This window comes from Oryctolagus cuniculus, chromosome 15 (assembly GCF_051225735.1).
Source record: "Oryctolagus cuniculus isolate XC-2025 breed Fujian yellow rabbit chromosome 15, ASM5122573v1, whole genome shotgun sequence".
NCBI classification, from domain to species: Eukaryota; Metazoa; Chordata; class Mammalia; order Lagomorpha; family Leporidae; genus Oryctolagus; species Oryctolagus cuniculus.
In genome coordinates this window covers 83,561,752-83,582,529 of record NC_142881.1, presented here as the reverse complement: position 1 = coordinate 83,582,529, position 20,778 = coordinate 83,561,752, and the positions used below count along the sequence as shown (strand labels likewise).

At 45.0% G+C, this 20,778-nt stretch overlaps 1 long non-coding RNA gene across 9 annotated transcripts in view; it reads right to left on the bottom strand.

Moving 5' to 3' along the window:
* Positions 1–20,375, bottom strand: part of LOC149122132 (uncharacterized) — a 163,309-nt gene extending 142,934 nt beyond the window's left edge. For 3 of the 9 annotated variants that reach the window (XR_016221793.1, XR_016221791.1, XR_016221792.1), the window contains exons 1-3: positions 19,884–20,370; positions 4,086–4,192; positions 3,431–3,558 (exon numbers count right to left, since the gene is read on the bottom strand). This is a non-coding gene — a long non-coding RNA (uncharacterized LOC149122132). Of the gene's footprint in view, positions 1–3,430; positions 3,559–4,085; positions 4,200–19,883 lie in introns of all 9 variants that reach the window. The other 6 variants (XR_016221798.1, XR_016221794.1, XR_016221797.1 and 3 more) reach the window with 6 other exon arrangements.
* Positions 20,376–20,778: the final 403 nt, after the last annotated feature.

Below are 20,778 nucleotides of genomic sequence, written 5' to 3'. Positions count from 1 at the left end.
ATATATTTCATATATATATATGAAATGGAACTTAGAGTCCACAATAAATGCATACATTTATGGTCAATTGATTGTCATCAACTCGAAATGGGCTGAAGAAACTCAACAACAACAAAATAATCTAGTTGAACAGACTGGATGACTCTACAGACATTTTTCAAAAGAGGAAATTCAAATGGCAAACAGACACATGAAAAAACGCTCAGGATCACTAGCCATCAGGGAAACGCAAATCAAAACCACAATTAGTTTTTACTTCACCCCAGTTAGAATGGCTTTCATACAGAATCAACAAGCAATAAATGCTCGTGTGGATGTGTGGGAAAAGGTACCTTAATCCACTCTTGGCAAGAATATAAACTGGTGCAGCCACTATGGAAGACAGGATGGAGATAGACCTCAAAAATCTGAATATAGGCCTACCATATGACCCAGCCATCTCACTTCTGGGAATTTACCCAAAGGAAATGAAATCAGCATTTGAGTTATCTGTACTCCCATGTTTACTGCAGCTCAGTTCACAATAGCTAAGGTATGGAATCAACCCAGATGTCCATCAACTGATGGCTGGATAAAGAAATTGTGGTATAGATATAGTCATAGATGTAATATGCAATACTACTCAATTGTAAAAAAAGAATGACATCCTGTCTTTAACAAAATGAATGCAACTGGAAACTATTATATTTAGTGAAACAAGCCAGTCCCAAATTGACAAACATCAGGTTTCCCATGATCTGTGGTAACACAGTAGCAAAAATGTAATGTCTAGCAGTGAAATTGACATTTTGAGATTCAATGACTATTTATAGCCCTTTTCTCTACCATTGAGGAATAGTGTTTTCTATTTGTGGAACTCTTTATTTAGTGTAGGGTGTAGGGTTAATCTTATGAGTGTAAACTAAACTGAAAGTAGATCATTGTAGAAATCAAGGGAGGGCTGGGGCTGGCACTGTAGCATAGTAGGCTAAGCTTCCACCTGTGGTGCTGGCATCCCATGTGAGCACAAGTGCTAGTCCTAAGGGAAGAGCCTGCTATCCTCTGCAATTCCAGAATCATCCTCACATTCTACTGCCTTCAGGAATCCCCCAAGAGACTTAAACCAGTTCCCATTTATTTTGGGCAGTATTCTGAAATCCTTTCCTCATACAACAGTGATACACACACACACACACACACACACACACACAGAGAGAGAGAGAGAGAGAGAGAGAGAGAATTACAAAGTCAAAGTGATTTAGTACCTCTCAGTAAATTCTATCAGAGTCTAGTAGCAGGTGTCTGAGTAGAACATGTGGCTTTGCATCCAGTTTTAAGTTCCACTGTGCCTCAGCCACATCCCACAAAAAGTATATAAAAGTTCACAAAAATGGCTCATAAAAGTTTGCCTGACTCAGCACTGTGGCATAGAATGTTAGGCCTTTGCATGCTGTGCCAGCACCCCATATGGGTGCTGGTTTGAATCCCAGCTGCTCCACTTCTGTTCCAGCTCCCTGATAATACACTTGCGAAAGCAGCAGAAGATGGCCCAAGTCCTTGGGCCCCTGCACCCAGGTGGGAGACCTGGAAGAAGCTCCTGGCTCCTGCCTGGTCCAGCCCTGATCATTGCAGTCATTTAGGGAGTGAATCAGTGGATGGAAGGTCTTTCCCTCTCCCCTCTCCCTTCCTTTGCCTCCTTCTCTGTTTCTGCCTTTCAAATAAACAAATTTTTTTTAAATAAATTTCCTATGCAGATAAATAGCAAGTAAGGCAAACGTCCAACTTAAGAATGTAATTATACAATTAAAATTTTATTTCTGTGGCCTAATTACCCACTGTCCTATATCACATTTTCATATGATATTATTCTCCTTTCTTTTCCATATTGCTGGCAAAGGAAATATCAAGTTAAAATATACCCACTATCACAGGGACACAAAACGCAGCCCTCACTTTCCACTGTTGTCAGCCACAGCCCGTCACTGGACACCCCTCCCCACATGGGGTCTCTCCCTGCTGCATTTATCAGACTTTCTTCTTCCAAGGGAAAACAGCCTCAGGAGGCCAGGTCCCAACACGTGTCTCTCGACCTTAGTGCAAAGACATTTCTAGAATATGTTCTACTACGTAGTTCAGTTTCCCCCAGAGTAGTTCCAAAGAGCCACAGTTAGGAGCAACTCCACGAACTTTTCTCCCTTTGGTCAGGTGGCACTGTCACACCACATCTCGTGTGACTTACTGAGCACCAAAGCTGAGGAATCCACTGCAGGTTGGAAAACTTTCAACCCCATCACAAAATGCAGTGAGGACACAATTTTCCTCAATTTAAGAAAAACGTAAACTAATGTTAATTAACCATAACTGCTAAAAAATTTCTTTATAATTATTCAAACATGGTTCCAGTCACCTCAATTTAAATTTCTGAACAAGCTTAATTTGGTCATTGTATTTCACATAGTAAAAGGAATTGGACATCATGCCCAGTGAAATAAGCCAAGCACAAAAGGACAGATACTGTATGATCTCACTCATGAGAGGGTGCACTTCAAAGAGCTCACAGAAAAACAGAATTAAAAGGTAAGTCTATTTTTAGACAAAATAATTTTGAAATCCATGTATGTTTTTTCATAACAAGCTTTTCTCATGATCTTTTTATAGTATCCTCATATGTGAAATCTTAAAATGCTGATCTCATAGAAACAGAGCAGGAAGGTGGTTCTCAGAGGTGGGAGGGGAGGGGTATGAGGCAAAAGGCGATACTGATGGCAGGGTTCAAAGTTTCAGTGAGACTGTGGAATCAGCTTCAGTGAGCATCTGCCCTGCACGATGACCACAGTTCATAATACACTGTGAGATTAAATGTTTCTGAAACAGTGGATTATCATTCTCACCATAAAAAAAGAGAATATATCAGTGAAATGATGGATGTATGCATTAGCTTGATTTTTAAAAAATTCTATTGTTCATCATATATATATATATGCAACTATTTGTGAATTAAAAAGTCTATTTAAAATGCACTTTAAAAGCACTTCAAAAAAAAAGAAAAGGGAGGCAGTTGACCAGAGGTTTCATTGCCCTGTTCTCCCAACTGCCACACTACCCACCCATTCCCGGTCCCTCCAGGACAGAGCCACCATCCCAAGCTGTCTGTCACGTATGCTCAGGGGCCACCTCCTCTCCAGCTGACAGGACAGCCTGTACCATCACTGGAACTCATACTCAACTGTCAGTAAATTCTCCTAGCGTGTGGTCTTGAGCTGAACTTCCTTTCCCTTTTCTTGAGAGGACACCAGCTTGTCACTGTGCACAGCAAACATCCTGCAGCCCTCCCCGTGGTGGCCTTGTCCACCATGCCTGCAGCTGGGCTCAGGAGCCTCATTTTCCCCAGTGAAGTGCCCCTCCCTCCCTCATAAATCCCGGTGCTTCTGAAGTCTAAGTTCAAACTTACCCCTTGTTGCCTTCATTGTTGCGATCACCTGCCGACCACATGGTCACTCTTCCTCACTCACTGAATACAGTAGAGTCCAGATCACTGTATTCCTTTTCAGCAACACTCACAAGGGCACTTCAAAAAGTCTGTGGAAGATGATACCAGAAGATGTCTATTTTGGAGGAAAAAAATGCAATCTGTACCTGGTGTTTTTTCACAATACACATTTTCTACAAAGTTTTTGAAGATACCTCATTTTTCCAATTTTAAAAATTTTGGCACCAAGATAAATTTATCTTTTAATTCCATTTTCCACAAACTTTTTGAAGTATCCTCATACATCACCATTCTTGGAAAATACATTGCTGATTCAACTCAACAACTTCTCTTCTTCATTTCATTAATCTTTCCTCCTGTTCCATTCCATTCCCCTGCCTTCCAGACCACCAGTAACTACTCTACCTCTGAGCAGTCTCTATTACATATACTTCCCTTTATCCATCCCCCACCTTCCAACTTTCAGCAAACTGAGCCTAGCACTTCAATCTCTGCCATTCTCTGATCTTACAGAGACCTGGAATTCTTGATTTGGCCTCTTTGCGTTTTCCATCATTGCCCCCATATCCTCATTTCTCTCTTAACCCACTCACAGTCCATGGCACAACACATTTACCTAGATCTCTTGGAGACATGCTTGATCTTCTATTCTAGCACCTTTTCTTATTCCATCATACTTGCTGGCAGAAGAGACTACTGACACCCCATATCTTCTGCCTGTACCTGCACACTCAAGCAGATAGACCAGAAGAAATTAATCATCTTGCACCAAATGGATTGCCAGTTTTTGAGTAAATTTTATTGTAATACAACTGCATTCATTCACTTCTACATTATCTATGCCTACTTCTATGCAATAATGGCAGAGTTGAATATTGAGACAGAAGCTGGCCGGTGCCGCGGCTCACTAGGCTAATCCTCCACCTTGCGGCGCTGGCACACCAGGTTCTAGTCCCGGTCAGGGCACCGGATTCTGTCCCGGTTGCCCCTCTTCCAGGCCAGCTCTCTGCTGTGGCCAGGGAGTGCAGTGGAGGATGGCCCAAGTGCTTGGGCCCTGCACCCCATGGGAGACCAGACTAAGCACCTGGCTCCTGCCATTGGATCAGCGCCGTGCGCCGGCCATAGCGCGCCGGTCGCGGTGGCCATTGGAGGGTGAACCAATGGCAAAGGAAGAGCTTTCTCTCTGTCTCTCTCTCTCTCACTGTCCACTCTGCCTGTCAAAATAAAAAAAAAAAAGAGAGAGAGACAGAAGCTATGGCCCACAAGAACAAGAATAGCTTATCTGTCACTTTAAAGATACCTTTGTCTAACACTGGGAGCTAAATCATTCCATAAGAAAATCCATAATCATGCTAACTGGTCTTAATTTTGTTTTATGTCCTCAAAACTCACATCAACATCCAACTTTCACAGTCATGACTACTACTGTCCCTAGTGAAACAGATTCCTTCTCACTCTTGACAACCTCACTTCCAAAAAGAGAAAGAATATATATAAATAAAATTAAAATAATTAAAAATAAAATAATTTCATCTTACAACATCTAATACACTGCCTTGGCTATGTGCCTTTGTCATCTTCTTTCTCCCTCCCTTCCTCCCTCTCTCCTTTCTGCCTCCTCCCCTGGAAAGTCATGTATTAATATTTCCTGTTTAGAAATAAAAGGGAAACTTAATTTGATCATGCATTCCCCTCCAGCTCTGCTCTATTTCTTTTGTTTACTTTCCTATAAAATTTCCACACCCACTGTTACCTACTTTCTATATCTCATTCTGTCCCCATCACTCCACTGAGAAGGCTTTTATCAAGGTCACCTAAGCCCGGACAGAGTTTGTGCTCAGTTCCCACTCTGCAAGCCTTACCAGCAGCACTGGAGGGGGCTGATCAGGAAGTCCTTCTTGAAGGACTTGCTTCTCCTCGTTCCCGGAACTCCACATCTGCCTGCATTTCCTCCAATCATCACAACCTTTCTGCAGTTGCTAGATCTCTAAAGTCAGCAAAACACAGAGCTTGTGTTTAGCCTTCCCATTTTTTCATTCCTCTCCCCTCTCCCCCTAGGTGATCCTATCCATTCTAATAATTTAAATGCCATCTTTAGGCTGCTAAGTCCCGAATCTGTAACTCAAGGCTTGATTTCCACCTTGAATTAGACATCCAGCAGTCAAATCAACACTTTCACTTAAGACATCTATTTACCACTCTGAACTTGGCCTAATCAAGCATTAACTTCACTTCTCCATTTTCAGAAAATGGTCTGACAATTCACTCAGCTCCTTGGGTCAAAAAGCTAACAGTTTTCCATGTTTACTTCCAGTTCACACCCAAACCACATGCGAATCTCACTGGTTCAGCTTTCACAACACAGCAGACATTGAATCACTGTTCACCATCTCCACTGCTACATCCTAAACTAAGCCACTGGGTCAGCCTGCTGCCTCCATCTTGTTCTTCTACAGTCCATTCTTCACACTGCTAGAGTGATATTCCTAAACACTAAACCACATCTCACTACCTGCATGTGGAAACCCTCCAGTAACTCCTCACTGCTCTTACAGTAAACCAAACTCATTACTATATATAAGTATATATATAGAGAAAGTGTGTGTGTATGATATATATATCATATCATAGCCCAGTTGCTATGTCTTTGCACTTTTTTTTTTGACAGGCAGAGTTAGAGAGAGACAGAGAGCAAGGTCTTCCTTCCGTTGGTTCACCCCCCAAATGGCCACCATGGCCGGCACACTGCACCAATCCAAACCCAGGAGCCAGGTGCTTCCTCCTGGTCTCCCATGCGGGTGCAGGGCTCAAGCACTTGGGCCATCTTCCACTGCCTTCCCGTGGCACAGCAGAGAGCTGGACTGGAAGAGGCGCAACCAGGACAGAACCGGCACCCCAACCGGAACTAGAACCCAGGATGACGGTGCCACAGGCAGAGGATTAGCCTAGTGAGCTGCAGCGCCAGCGTCCTTGCATTCTTGTCTCGCTCTGATGGTCTTCTGATGGCTATTTCCTTTTCAAATGCTACCCTTCAGAAAGACCCTCCTGATGACCACTTAGATCAATTTCTATTATTTTACTGTTTGTTTCCCTCATAGCACTTATCAATTCTCCAAATCATCTGCACATAAATGCTTTCATTTATTTTGATAAATATTTCTCACCAAAATAAGCTCATGACTTGCAAGCAAAAACTTGGTCATTCTTCCACCACCAGTACCTGAAACACTTTTAATATAAAACCCTTGTCTGATTGACTGACATTTTAACTAAATAAAACAAAGTCTGGAAATTAGTACCTACTCCTAAGGCAGTTACAATTTAGAACACTATTTTATATTCAAATGATGGTTGGATTTTGGAATGTTGGGCCATTGACAGAAATATTGCATCCTTAGAGAAGCACAGAACCCTACTCTCTCAGGTAGTTATGATCCAGAAAGAAAATCACAACTTAAAAAGTGAGATTTACCCCCCCAAACACACACACGTTCATCCCAACCAGGTGCCAGCCTTCCCAATTCAGATACATTCAGCAGCCATGAAAGCTCACAAAGTGCACTGCACCATGGCATCTGTTGAAAAGGTACTAGTCCCTAAATCAGGCTGGATGACCACTCATCCACTGAATGCTTATCATCCCCATGGCAGTGGGTTCTCTAGAAAGATTCCTTCCTATATCACCTTTATCTCCTACATCTTAAAGGAAAAACAGAAGTGACATTATAGAGATGACAGCTAAAGGGCTGACATATGGCCTAGCAGTTAAGCCACTTAGGACATTCACATCCCATATCTGAGTACCGGGGTTCAAGTCCCAGGTCCACTACTGATTCCAGATTCCTGCTAATGTGGACCTGGTAGGCAGAAGGTGATGGTTTAAGTATTTGGGTCCCTGAACCCACCTGGGAAACCCAGCATGAGTTCCTAGCTCCTGGCTTCAGCCTGGCCCAGCTCTAACTGTTGCTGGCATTTGGGGAGTCATTCGGCATTTGGGAGCTCTTGTGTGTGTGTACACACACATGTGCACACACACCCATTTCTCAAAGTTAAAAATATTTTTCTAAAAAATCAAATACCAGTTAGCAATTTTAAAAGGTCTTAGCCTCACCCTGTCTCCACTGGAGCCACAGCTCCCCATGACACAGGGGAAGCAATTGTTATCTGATGCCTCTTCTGCCCATCAGGGTCAAAAGCATGGGTGAACCCTTGGACAGCTCTACATAAAACACTCTTCTTGTCTTGTGGGCTCCAGGGCCTGAATCTGTCCTGGAGACTAGACAATGTCAAAAAGCCTCTCTCTTTGTTGAGTTGGTCTCCAGGGCTTAGTTTACAGTGCCTCAGACTTTTTGCACTGCAGTTCATTTGTGTAACCACTTACCTTCTGAAAGGTACAGGTACACACACACATACACACACACAATGTTCTGAACAAATTCTTCAGGCCTTCCTCTGCTGTCTCTCCAACTAGAAGAGACCTCCACTTCCCTAGTCCACCAGAAGACAAATTGCACCCATTGCACTAAAGCTGTAACTGGGATAAAATAAGCCAATAATGGAGCTACCTCTATCAGAAAAAGTTTCAATATTCTCAGAACAAAACACTCTCTGTGAACTTCCTCAGCACCCATCCATCACTTGTGGATGGAATTAAAAAACCATTGGGAGAGTGAGACACAAATCCTTAAATGAAAGCCCAGAACACATTTTGCCCCCTTTCTCTTCTTTGCAGCTCCTGTTGGCCTCTGTGACTTTCCCGAAATGACCACAGGAGCCTCCTTCATCTCACCTGCTGCCCTTACCATGTGATTCTGAACCAAGGCTCATGTTCCCTCCCCTTGAATGGGGACAGCCCTCTGCACTGACTCCATAAGTAGAATGTACAAAGTGATGCAACCTAAGGGGAGACCATCAAAGGCCTGCAGCTTTGCCAGGTTCTCTGGAATGCTCACCCTGATTGCCCCACCACCAGGCTGTGAGGAAACCCCACATACCTTTTGCGGGATGGGGTGTGAATGTAGAGAGGCCTATATAGAAGGGAAAACCAAGGCGCCCACCCTCAGCCCAGCTGCACTCCAGCTACTGCAGATTCTCAAGCTAACTGAATCCTTATTGTTTCAAACCACTGAGTTGGGCTGCTCTGATCCACAATGGATGGAAACAAAAGCAGCTGCTGGCCTAGTCTCCTTGTCACTTGGATGAGATGGTCACTCTCTCCCAACCAAGTCAAGGAATGTCTGGGCCTTCTCATCTTACCCCAGATCATTGCTATTTGGACTTCACTGCCTAAACTTAGCTTGGCCACCTGCTCATCTCCACTTCTGCCCTGCACTGCTTCACACCCACCACTAGCTCCCCACCCTTCTCAGAAGCCCACCCTTGCCCCTCCACAAAGATTCAAGGCACATGTCAGGGTTGTATCAGGACTTAAAATTGGTGCCATTGTCAGCCTTCCAGTGGCTGGAAGAGAGAGAGATCTCCAAAATGTAAAGGGCTCCGTCAGTAGCATGAACACAGAAACAAGCTGTGACACAGTCAGCCTTCAGGAGTGCACCCAGAGCCAGGAGCTTTACATGGAGTCCCAGTGTGTACATCTAAGCAGGGTCACAGGAGGGAGGAGGAAATGCCTGCAAAGGGAAGGGGTCATAGCTGGCAAGAGTACAAGAAAAATGGCCCACTGCCACAACTACTAGTCCAGTCATGTTTTAGGACTTTCTATTTAAAGAGTTACAGAGAGGGAAAGAAAGAAAGATTGTCCATCTGCTGGTTCACTCCCTAGATGGCTGCAATGGCCAGCACTGGACCACACTAAAGCCAGGAGCTTCACCCAGGTCTCCCACATGGGTAACAGGGGCCCAAACACTTGGGCCATCTTCCATTGCTTTCCCAGGCCATTAACAGGGAGCTGCGCAAGGAGGGCAGCCAGGACCTGAATCAGTGCCCATATGGGATGTTAGCGTCACAAGTAGGCAGCCTTACCCACTATGCCACAGTGCTGGCCCCTCAAGAAGATCATTATTAAGGTCTTTCCTCACAACTTTTTATATCCAGTAACTATCAACAAAGGGAGTGAGATTGATCAGGAAAGGTTTATTCCCTGTAAACTCAAGGATGTCTTCCTTATAATCACACTTCCTCCATAGATGCTTGTGGGCCATTGATTTCTTTCGCTGCGTGCATGTGCACATGTATGTGAGTGTGTGTGTGTGTGTGTTTATAATGAAGCAGATCCTATATTGAGATTAAGCCATGTATAAAAAACACTGATCTGCCACTTGTAAATCGTGGGCTGTGATATCAGATCTGGGTCCCATCATGACCAAACGTGTGACGTAGTGCTAAGTCTTCTGTGTCTTAATTTATAAAATTGGAGTGATTAAAAAAATAGTTATTTTAGGCCAGCGCCGTGGCTCACTAGGCTAATCCTCCGCCTAGCGGCGCTGGCACACCAGGTTCTAGACCCGGTCGGGGCGCCGGATTCTGTCCCGGTTGCCCCTCTTCCAGGCCAGCTCTCTGCTGTGGCCAGGGAGTGCAGTGGAGGATGGCCCAAGTGCTTGGGCCCTGCACCCCATGGGAGACCAGGAGAAGCACCTGGCTCCTGCCATCGGATCAGCGCGGTGCGCCAGCCACAGCGCACCGGACGCGGCGGCCATTGGAGGGTGAACCAACAGCAAAAGGAAGACCTTTCTCTCTGTCTCTCTCTCTCTCACTGTCCACTCTGCCTGTCAAAAAATAAAAATAAAAAAAAAGTTATTTTCAAAGGAGTTTTTATAAAGGTAACTAACATAACATAATAACTGATCAAGAGCCTGAATAGGAAACTAATAAATTTTGAATTCCTTCTCCCTATGGGCAAATTGTGGCAAGTCTGCTGTGGGCTGCCAAACTAAGTCATTTCTCCCTACATATTATTTAGAGCTTAACCTAAGTCAGGGCATGTCCTGACTTCTACACTGGAGCCAATTAGTCACTTCTAGGCTATAGCTCTACAGGTCCTAATGCCATGCTAAAAACACACATCAGAGACTCTCTCCTTTCCTATTTTTTCCCCAATAGCTGCAATTGCATTTTATCACCAAACAAAACCACATTCTCCTTCTTGGCCGTGTCTAAAGTGAAGCGTTTGCCACCAACTTGCTCAGAACAAATCCCTGCAAAGCAATCCGACCAGAGTCAGGGCCTGATTCGAGTCGGTGATGGGGACTCTGTTAATGAAAGTCTGGCAGAAAGGCCTACAGGGAGTCTGTCCTAGCAGGAAATCCTCTCTGTGGCTCCTGATTTTCCAAGCTTTACAAGCACAGCTGAAAATAGCCTATTTTCTCAATTTTTCACTTCAGCATCCCCCTTTAAACCAGCTCCATTCCATAAATACTGCATCTTTAGGGACACGTGTGGGAGGCAGTGATCCTGGTCCAAGTCCCAAATCCTGATTTCCGAGTCCCAAAGCTGTACCCTGCAGGTGTTCGGGGGAGACCATCTCCAAAGTACAACTGCCTTCAAGCATTGTAGAAAACTGAGAATGAAAATGTGTTTTGTTCCTAGAAGTGAGTAGGACTTCAGCCTGTACCTTACCCAAAGTCTCATTAATGCCTGCCTTAAAAAGAAGGGCTGGTGGCCAGCACTGCAGCTCACTAGGCTAATCCTCAGCCTGTGGAGCCGGCACCCCAGGTTCCAGTCCTGGTTGGGGCGCCGGATCCTGTCCCTGTTGCTCCTCTTCTAGTCCAGCTCTCTGCTGTGGCCCAGGAGGGCAGTGGAGGATGGCCCAAGTGCTTGGGTCCTGCACCCACATGGAAGACCAGGAGGAAGTACCTGGCTCCTGGCTTCGGATCAGTGCAGCACACCGGCCATAGCGACCATTTTGGGGGTGAACCAATGGAAAAGGAAGACCTTTCTCCACCCCCCCCTCACTGTCTAACTCTGCCTATCCGGAAAAGAAAGAGAGAGAGAGAGAATATGACCTATTCCAGACAAGAACTGGACGGAAGGATAGCAGACAGTGAAGGAAGTAACCCAAAATGTCACCCTAGACTTTTCTTTTTTAAATAAATCTTTTTTTAAATATTTATTTATTTATTTGAAAGTCAGAGTTACATAGAGAAGGAGGGGCGGGGGGGTGTCTTCCATCCACTGGTTCACTCCGCTGTCATATCATTCCATGGTAGTAAAAGATGAAACAGTTGGGTAAAGCTTAAAATATATATTAGATGTTACAACTTGGATTTCAGAAATTTAAGAGAAAGAGCGGGCTTTGAGAAGGAAGATAATTCTAAAAAATATCTGATCCCATCTTACCTAAGCACTCTGGTGAGAAAGAAGAAGTCAGGTGTTCAATTCAGTTGTGCTTGATGCCCCAAACACAAAATAAAACAGTGCAGCATCTCAGAGCCTGGCCCTGGAGTTTGACCAGTGGCATTTGAACCACAGCCTTACCACTTTACAGTAGGAAATGTGAGCCTATTAACTAACCTCTATACAATGCCATTGTCTGATCCATAAAGAAAGAGATGTAACTGCATGTATCCCAGTGGTTGCTGTGGTGATTAAATAAGATAATGCAGTTGGCTCCTAATAGAAGCTCAACAGATAGTGGCTATTGTTATTTTTTTATGAGGCTGCATTCTAGGCAAAGAAAATTTAAGGATGAAGCTTGATCCCTGCCCTCAAGCAATTGCCCGCTATTGTAAATAACTAAAATACAGTGAGAAGTGATTAGGATATAGCTACAGCTACCTCAAACCTTCTTGCGAATCAGATGTGGAATAAGTTACTCATGTTGTCTCAGCTAATGAAACTGTTATCTACAGAAAACACCAGGATCTGCCTATTGAGAAATAATTCAGATGGTAAAAGAATCACACAGTAATAATTCAAAGTGCGAAAAAATCACTCAAGGGCTGGTGTGGTACAGTGGGTTAAGCCACTGTCTGTGATGTCATCATCCCATATGGGCACCAGTTCAAATCCCAGCTGTTCTACTTCCAATCCAATTCACTGCTAATGCACCTGGGAAATCAGTGGAAGATGGTCCAAGTGCTTGCACCCCTGCCACCTACATGGGAGAACCAGATGAAGCTCCTGCTTTCAGCCCAGTCTGCCCTAGCCCAGCCCCAGCCATTGGGCCATGAACCAACAGAATATTTCTCTGGCTCCCTAACTCTGCCTTTCAAATAAATAAATCTTTAAAAAAAGAAAAAGAATGAAAACAGGGCCCAAACCCAACAGAGAGACCACTGCCTCCCAGGTCTACATCGGCAGGAAACTGGAGCCAGGAGTAAGAGCTGGAGCAAACACAAGTACTGAGATAGGGGCTATGGATGTTTTAACCACTCCTTCAAGAACCTGGTATCCAGACTGAGAATAATTTGACTGGACAACAATGAAGCAATTAGAGCCTTAAACTCGTTCAGAAAACTTAAGAGCACCCACAGTCTCTTAGTGCTTTCAAGTCTGTATAACTTGAGCTCTATTCCTAGATAAAAGAGAATTTTCAAATGGAATTCACAAGCTTCTGTCAGTGCTCTTTGTGAAACTAATGCAAAAATGGAAAGTTTAAGATAGGATGGAAATGAGTAAATGCTATTGTGGTTTCCAAGGAGAATTCTACAAACCACAGCCTGGGGCTTTGCAAAGACAGTGAGCTGTCGTAAAGCAAGAGAGAAGGAAGTCAGAAAGAAAAGGATTCTCGAAGTGAAAGGATAAATCAGTGTCCAGTGCCAGAATGTGACAGACTATGGCTCAAAGTCATTTGTGCACATGCCACATGCCACATACTATCTATCCTGGGTACCGCTCCATACATGATCCTATTGGATTTCCAATAGCGAAAGGCACCATTATGTCCACTTTTACAGATAAGAGAACAGGCATACAAAGAGAAGGATTAAAGTAGGAAGAATCTCTGGCCTGTTTCAGTGTTAAAATTGTATGTTCTCAATTCTGCCTGTGGAGGATGAGCACCAGACATTCTGGATAAATAGAAACATCCAGAATCTACAGAGGAGTCTGAACAAACTGGAGAGAAAACAACACTTGCCATGTCCAAAAGAGCTTGGTAGCCAGCAATGCTCTGCAGAGGAGACACTATGGCAGAACTGTTTTGTGGTTTCTTTCCGGCCAACACACTCCTTTTGCTGAGAGCTTCTGACCTACTCAGAGGTACACATTTTCACTCCATGCAGATACATAGATACATAGTTAGATAGGTAATTACTGGCTCCTGAATATTTGTCATGGGTTGAATAAGACCTGTCTTCCCCAAACTCATACAAGATGGTTAAACTCTACTGTTTTTTTTTTTAATTTATTTGTTTTATTTGAAAAGTAGAATTACAGAGAAGCAGAGGGAAAGAGAGAAACAGAGACAGAGACAGAGACAGAGACAGAGACAGAGTGAGTGAGAGTAAGAAAGTGCATGAGAGGTCTTCCATCCACGGGTTCACTCCCCAAATGGCTGCAATAACCAGAGCTGGGCTGATCCAAAGCCAGGAGCTTCCTCTGGGTCCCCCATGTGGGTGCAGGGGCCCAAGGATTTGAGCCATCTTCCACTGCTTTCTCAGGGCATAGCAGAAAGCTGGATCGGAAGAGGAGCAGCAAGTACTTGAACCCACACCCATGTGGGACGCTGGCGCCACAGGTGGCAGCTTTACCCATTATGCCACAGCACTAAACTCTACTACCAGGGCCAGCGCTGTGGTGTAGTGGGTAAAGTTGCCTCCTGCAGGGCCAGCATCCCATATGGGTGCCAGTTCTAGTCTTGGCTACATAGCTTTCTGCTATGGCCTGGGAAAGCAGTAGAAGACGGCCCATGTCCTTGGGCCCCTGTACCCACATGGGAGACCCAGAAGAAGCTCCTGGCTCCTGGCTTCGGATCAGCTCAGCACCAGCTGTTGTGACCAACTGGGGAGTGAACCAGCAGATGGAAGACCTTTCTCTCTCTCTCTCTCTCTCTCTCTCTCTCTCTCTCTCTCCTTCTCTCTGTAACTCTGACTTTCAAATAAATAAATAAATCTTAAAAAAATAAAATTAAATTAACTCCACTATCTTAACATTGAAGGTTGATGGATTAAAGACACAGACTTGATCTAATTATGGCACCTGGGAGGTGTGTTGGGTGGGAGGTTTTAGGCCACAGAGGTGTGCCCTTGGAAGTGGTTCTCAAAGAAATAATTATTAAAGTTCTAGCCAGCTGTTCTCTTACCTGCCTGGCTCACCACATAATTATTCCTCCATACTCACCATGACCAGTCTCCATCAGATGCTAGATTATGGGGCCACCTAATCATGAACTGTGACCTCCAAATTATACACTGAAATCAAGCCTTTCCAAGAAAAAGATTTTAATTGAAGATATTTTAGTTAAAGGAACCAAAAGCAGACTAATACAATGTTCCTGTGATCTTCTCACCAATCCTTATAAAACTTTACCTTTGGTGCTTTAACGTGATGGACTCTGTTTGAGGAAATAGTAACCAACATGACAGGCTTAGGTGACCAAGCATTGCTGTGACAGACATGTGCTCCCCTGAAACATGAACCTGATGCATGATGGGAGTCTTATAATATGTATGCAGCTCACAGACCATGAACCTCTCCCCTATTACTCAAAGTAAGTAAAATCAAAAGCAAATGATTTGCACATAGAAAGATTTCAGAGACCCAGAGGAAAAGTGAAGAACATAGATAGAGATTGTGATTATATTTTAATTTTTATTCCACCCAAAAATCACAACTTTGGAAGAGAAATGGGTATGAAGTATCAACATAGCAGAAGCTAATGCAAGACTCAGCTTCCCGACTCATGACTTTAAGAGATGGCTGAGCCATGGCAAAAGACAGAGGAGATTTTATTAGGACAAGCAAGAATGCAAGACAGTAGACTCAAAGTCAAGATCGAATATATGACAGTGTCATCAAAAAGATGAAAACTTCATCTAAAATATATGCTACTGGAAACTAACAAGCTACCAGACATGACACAGGAAAGGTTCTCAGATAAAAGTTACAGGTAAGGAAGTTAAGATGAGAATATATTGTCATTCCAGAAGGATGGCACCACGAGGGAATTCATACCCCTTCTCCCTTTTTCCTCTTAAAATATCCATGACATTTTCTGTCAAAGGGTAAAAAAAATTCACATTAACACCCAAAGTGTTCGACAAGAATGTTAGCATATTTCATATTCTGTAGCAAATGTATACTCTGTCTTAAAAAGTTGGAGAAAATTACAAGTTGGTACCAGCTGCCAACCCAGTCCCAGAACTCTGCCTCCCAGGGGACATCGAGTCAAGAGAAGAGAGCAGCATGGCCCGAACACTGGCGGTGAGCTAAGTGCTGACACTGTACCCGTAGATGCACAACCAGGCCAGGCACGAGGGACCTCACAGTGCTAAGTTCAGACTTGAGCCCCAGATCCAACGAGTGCCATTCCTCTCATCTAAGAGGCGTATGCAGCAATCGCCCAAGCCCCAGCCACACCCTGATGCTGCAGTAGTACTGACAATATGACTACAAGAAGACAGATGCTGGCTTGACCCTTGCTGCAAATGGAGATTTATCAGGCCTCAGTCTCGCTCCCTTAGCTTGTAGTCCCTCTGTATTCATTATAATGATTATGAGTCAATTCTTTATTAAAAATCAACTCCTTAAATTAAGGAAGACACGCATAGGTCAGACTGGCCCTAAAGATCAAATCGCAACATGCAGAATTCAATTATCACCTCCACAGTTAATGTCTTAATGCTAGACTCCATTTTGAGATGCTTCTCAGCAACACTAGACCTTGATCAAACTAAGCAATAACAACTAACCGTTATAGTAAACATTTACCAGGAAAAAAAGAAAATTCTTGGGGAGAATATAAAGCAACTAAAACACCCACAAGCCCAAAATGCAACAGTGATTTTATGTTTATTATTTATTTATTTATTTGAAAGACAAAGAAACAGACCTCCTATTTGCTGGTTCATTACCCAACAGCAGATGCAGGACCAGGTTGAAGCCTAAAACTGGGAACTAAAGCTGAATCTCCCACCCCGGTGACAGAAATTCAACTACTTGAGCCATTAGCTTGCTGCCTCTAAAGCTGTGCATTAGCAGCAAGTTGGAATTAGAAGTGGAGCTGGGACTCAATCCCAGGTACTCCGATTAGGGACATGGGTGTCCCATGTAGTATTTTACCTACTAAGCCAAATTCCCACTCCAAGCAGCCATTCTAGGAAAGTGGTTTAACCATTTCTTTTCAAGTGAAACATACATTTAGTATACAACCTAGAAATTCATCTCTAGATATTTACTCAAGAGAAATGAAAATATATATTTGCAAAAAAGCTAGTGATAAGTGTTTACAGTGGCTATATTCATATTCATCCAAGCCAGGAAATGCCCAAAGTAGCAGGAAGTATGCATTTCCCCCAGAACAATGAAAATGCACATCCACAGGCAGACTGGGACAAGATCACATACTTCAGTAGGAAAATAGTGAATATTAAAGTAGGAAGGGTAGAGAGGAGGAGGGCAGGGACAGGTTGAGTAACAGGTATCAGAATACAGTTAGAATAAGTTCCAGTGTTCAACACCACAAGAGAGCAGGTGCAGTTCAGAGTAACCCACTGTTCTGAAAAGAACCAGAAGACAGGAACTCTACGGCTCTAAACAAAATACATAAGGATGTAGAAATGCTCATTACCCTGATTTGGTCATTACATACTGTATACAAGTACTGAATTAGAATACTGTATCCCACAAATAAAGATAAATATTGTATGTCCATTAAAATCAACATTTTAAAAATAAAATATGAGCAGAAGTCTTGGACACTTCATGATGGAATGCTGTGAATGGACAAGAAGCCCCTCCTTGCAGGCCACAATAAAAGTGCTGGGCATCATTAGTCATTAGAGAAATGCAGATTAAGACCCCATGGAGGGGCCTGAAAGTGTGACACAGTGGGTTAATGCCCTGGCCTGAAACACCAGCATCCAATATGGGAGCCGGTTTGAGACCCGGCTGCTCCACTTCCAATCCAGCTCTCTGCTATAGCCTGGGAAAGCAGTGGAGGATGGCCCAAGTCCTTGGGCCCCTGCACCCGCATGGGAGACCTGGAAGAAGCTGCTGGCTTCTGGCTTTGGATCTGTGCAGCTCCAGCCATTGTGGTCAATTGGGGAGTGAACCATCAGATGGAAGACATTTCTTTCTTTCTTTCTTTCTCTCTCTCTCTCTCTCTCTCTCTCTCTCTCTCTCTCTCTCTCTTTCTCCCCTCTCTGTATAACTCTGACTTTCAAATAAATAAAAAAAATCTTTAAAAAAAAAAAAGACCACATGGGGTGCTCTTACACAATACAATGGCTAATGTAAAACAACTGATGGCCCTGAATGTGGGCAAGGATGGGGAGAAAACAGAATTCCCAAACATCACCTTAGAGAGTATAAAATGGTACAACCACATTGTAAACCAGTTTAGCAAGTTCTTCAAAAACCTTACACTACTCTAGAAGCCAGCTATCTTACTGGTAGGTGCATTTCCCCCAGAACAATGAAAATGTGCATTCACAGGCAGACTGGGACAAGATCACATATAACAGCACCTTTGCTCATCACAGCCAAACACGGGAAACCATGCAAATGGCCATCAGAGTAAGAAGGGGTTGCCAGCTGCCAACACGGGTCTGCTCACATCCTGCAGGGTGCTCAGCCATCACAGGGAACACACGAGGGTTCTGTGCAGCAGCAAGCATGGCTGAGCCACAGGCTCTGGAAGCAACATGACGTCTCATTCCACTAACAGGACACTCCAGAACAGACAAAACCCACGGCTGGTGAAAGACATCAGGAGTGGAGAGCAAGTCTGAGGGGGCTGCAAAAATTGGCGGGAAACTGGGATAAGAGCTCAGTTTATGTTGGTGCAAAACTTTTTGAAAGCCATGTGTACAAAGACGCTTCTAAAAGATCAGGTAAAGCGTGTATAAGAAATGACGCATGGATTTCAAAACTGTTTTGCATCAAAGTAAGCTTACATTTTAATTCCAGTTTTTCTAGAAACTTTTTTTTTTTTTGACAGATAGAGTTAGTGAAAGAGAGACAGAAAGGTCTTCCTTCCGTTGGTTCAGCCCCCAAATGGCCACTATGGCCGGCGCACTGCACTGATCCGAAGCCAGGAGCCAGGTGCTTCCTCCTGGTCTCCCAAGTGGGTGCAGGGCCCAAGTACTTGGGCCATCCTCCACTGCCCGCCCAGGCCACAGCAGAGAGCTGGACTGGAAGAGGAGCAACCGGGACAAAATCCGGCGCCCCAACTGGGGCTAGAACCCAGGGTGCTGGCGCCGCAGTCAGAGGATTACCCTAGTGAGCCGCGGTTCCAGCCGACACTACAAGATTTGAAAAAGAAACACACACACACACACACACACACACACACACACCATAACTACAGGGCCCTATCATGGTAGCTCTCTGCTGCAGACATTCACAGAGGAGCTGCACTAGAACGCGGACAGAACTACTCCAATGGCCATGGAGGCAGGAACGCTAGAGCCGCGGGAACGAGCCTTCCATGACCCACTGGAAGAATGCAGACGACCCTCACAAAGATAACGCTGCCCCACAAAAGCAAGACACACATATCCGGGAAAAATAAAACTGGGCATCAGAAGACCAGAGCAGTGGTGGAACACAGCCCAAGAGGGAGTCCTGGGTTTCAGTACGGTTCTGTTTTTACTTTCTTTTTTATTATTATTTTTATTTTTTTTTTGACAGAGTGAACAGAGAGAGAGACAGAGAGAAAGGTCTTCCTTTTGCCGTTGGTTCGCCCTCCAATGGCCGCCGCGCTGATCTGATGGCAGGAGCCAGGTGCTTATTCTGGTCTCCCATGGGGTGCAGGGCCCAAGCACTTGGGCCATCCTCCACTGCACTCCCTGGCCACAGCAGAGAGCTGCCTGGAAGAGGGGCAACCGGGACAGAATCCGGCGCCCCGACCGGGACTAGAACCCGGTGTGCCGGTGCCGCAAGGCGGAGGATTAGCCTAGTGAGCCCCGGCGCCGGCTCTGTTTTTACTTTCATCGTAACACTAGTGCCACGCGTGCTGGGTCTGTGACAGTCCCTCAGCTGTACACCTGTGAATTCCGCAAGCTCACTGCAGCACAGGTCACACTTCAGTACGATTCAGAAAAGAGAGGCGGCGATGGCCTCTTCTCACTGAGGCGCCACGGGTACTTCTGGCCACAAGATGTTCACAGGGCCGGCGGGAAAAGTTCTTGCTCACTCTCCCTCCCTCCCTCCTTCCTCTCTCTTCTCCCGTCTCCTACTCTCTCTCCCCCTCTCTCCCTCTTTTCCACACCTTCCTTCCTCCATCAACCTTCCCTGTAGGAGGGGAAAATACCCGTTTCTCAGGAACAAAACTGAAAGTCCTGCGGTGAAAACTTACGGAAGCCGCCGTGGAGAACCGCTAGGGCCCCCGCAGAAAATCACGAAGAGAGTTCCAGCACGTCCCCGAAAACGGCGTGGCCGCCACGGGCCTGACCCTTGGCTGGGCTGGGTCTTTCCCAGCCTCAGACACCAGCTCCTGGCGGCTCCTGGCCGTTTCTTCAACGCTCAGGCTGGAACCCAGGCGCGCGGGAGCAGCAGGTCACGCGCCAGCAGCACTTCCGGTCACAGCGTCCCGCCGGGGAGCGCTGCCCACGGGGTGGGCGTCCAGGCGCAGCCGTTGTCCCGCGGGACGCTGCCCGCCTCCCACAACTGTGTGCAGGTGCGCTTCCGGCTGCTCGGCCCTTGGGATCCAGGGAGGCTGCAGGTGCCGGATCAAGTACTTGCGACTTGAATGCTGCAACCGACACAGCTGCCCCAGAGTTCTCGTGTGGTTGTCGTCCCTGGACCCAGAGGCCCTGTCCATGGCTGGGGGAAGAAATGATGAAGAAAAAAAGTCTTCAGCCCAAAGGAGAAGCAAAATGGAGCCCCACAGACTGCCGGCCTCGGCAGCTGCCCGGGCCTTGGCCAAGGTGGGCAAATGGTGGGTTGCAGAATTTTTTGAGGAACAACCATACTATTTTCCATAGCGGTTGTACTAATTTACATTCCCACCAACAGAGTATGAGTGTTTCCCTTTCTCCACATCTCCTCCGATACATTATCTTTCTTTCTCCATATCTCCTCCGATATATTATCTTTCTCATTTTTATGGCAGCCACTCTAACAGGTGTGACATGACATCTCATGGTGGTTTTAATCTGCATTTCTCTGATGAATAGAGATGCTGAATTTGTTTTCATACACATGTTAGCTATTTGTACATCTTATTTTGACAAATTTCTAGTCAGATCTTT